We start from the raw sequence: 1,940 nt of genomic DNA, 5'->3' as shown, positions 1-1,940 counted from the left end.
TGTTACCCACCACCGAGTTAGCTCCCTACTCATGGCAATCCAATGTGTTAGAGTAGAACTGCTCCATAGGGTTTTCTCGGCTATAATCTTTATGGAAGCAGTTCACCAAGCCTTTCTTCTGTGGAGCTGCTGAGTGGGTTCAAACTGCCAACTCTTAGATTAGCAGCCAATCACAAACCACTTGCACCACCCAGGCTCCTCTTGGTGCTCTATTTAGTGCCATGTTGTTTGCATTTTTGTGCTTTTTGTTGTTTATTTTGCTGCATAAAATGGGCCCCAGCATAGTGTTGAAGTGCTGTCTCATGTTCCAAAGTATAAGAAGGCTGTGATGTGCCTAATGGAAAAAATACGTGTGTAAGATAAGCTTCTTTCAGGCATGAGTTATAAGGCCGTTGGCCACCAATTCAATGTTAATGAATCAATAACATACATTATATAAGGTGTCTTTAAACAGAAACACTCATAAAAAAAGGTTATATATTGATTGGTTGATGAAAATATTGTGACCAGAGGTCAAGAACCTATCCCTGTTATTTCCCCTGGAGCAGTGGTTCAGTATTCGCAGGTTCAGGATTCACAGAGACTCCACAGAACGTAACTGCCGCTAATAACCGAGAATCGACTGTGTGTGATTTCTTTCCCTCCACGGTTTTCTCCCAATTGGCTGTGGCTGCTAATTTCAGCAGAAGCCTCTTTGAAAACTGGGGAAAAGAAAGGGAAAAAAATGGACGCAGAAGGAGGCCTTACTTCAAAGCAGTGCTATTTAAAGTGTGGTCCCAGACAAGCAGATGAGCACCTGGGAAACTGCTGGAAATGCAAATTCCGGGGGCTGACCCCAATCTTACATTCAGAATCTCTGGAGTGCAGACTAGGACACTATGTTTTAACAAAGTCTTCAGGTCACTCTTATACATATGAAAGTCTGAGAAGCACTGCTTGCTCTAAAGCACTGTTTATTCCTTTTCAAAATTCTCTCGAAGTCTGCCTCCAGGAGAACTGGGTCTCTGGAATCAGAGGAGGCTTTTTACTGTTTAACTTCTTGAACTCTTTGAATTATTTTCAACCATGTGCATGTCTTACCATTTCAACAGAAATAAAAACCACAAAGATTCCAGAACTTCATGGCTATTATCTTCAAATCTCCAAAGTACTATCTTCATATGGCAAAGGGACTGGACTTGTTCTGTGGAGTTCCACGGAGAAGGATGCAGACTAGAGGGTGGAAGCTACAAGACTGCCACAATGTATTAAAAGTGACTTGCTGCAACCTAAGTCATTATATGCTTTCTTTATGTTTTTATTTCAGGAATGTGCGTATAAAACAGCTCTTCTTGTCTAATTAAAATATATTGCTTAACCTCAAGCCCACAGCTCTACTCACAGTAAACCTAATAGCCTACTCAATATAGCAATGTTAAAATGAAAATCCTTTGTTTCAGAAATTTGAATTCTGGAAATTTAGATTATACTGTTGTCCATGTGCCCAACAACAGATGCATAAGGATGTTTGTCACAGCATTGTTTGTAATAACAAAAGGCTGGAAACAATCTTCATGTCCATCGGTGGGAGAATGGTTAAATAGAATTTTGGCATATTTATGAAATGGAATGCCAAGCAACTGAAAAAATGACTAGGTAAATCTATATGTGCTAATATGAAAATAACCCCGATATTATAAGGAAAAACTGAGGTGTATAACAGAGTATATACACTGCTTCAATTTACATAAAATGGAATATAAACATAGGAAAAAAACTCCCACAAATGGAAGCTTTATCAAGGGTATATTAAGAAGGAAAGGATAGCTCGTGGCAATTGTTCCTAAGTGTTTATTTGCACAATTTCCCCTCTCCCCAAAATGACAGGTAAGGAGGAAGACGACAGAGAAGATAGAATGAGGAAAAGGTAAAATATATTGACAGAATTATATTTTGTTTTG

General features: G+C 39.0%; 1 protein-coding gene across 1 annotated transcript in view; it reads right to left on the bottom strand.

The window, feature by feature from the left end:
• The window catches only part of PLCE1 (phospholipase C epsilon 1), a 282,148-nt gene that overhangs the window by 213,343 nt on the left and 66,865 nt on the right, over positions 1-1,940 (bottom strand). The window lies entirely within an intron of this gene.

The sequence above is a fragment of the Trichechus manatus genome, unplaced genomic scaffold (genome assembly GCF_000243295.1).
Source record: "Trichechus manatus latirostris isolate Lorelei unplaced genomic scaffold, TriManLat1.0 scaffold00007, whole genome shotgun sequence".
Taxonomy (NCBI): Eukaryota; Metazoa; Chordata; class Mammalia; order Sirenia; family Trichechidae; genus Trichechus; species Trichechus manatus.
This window is presented reverse-complemented; position numbering and strand designations above follow the sequence as displayed.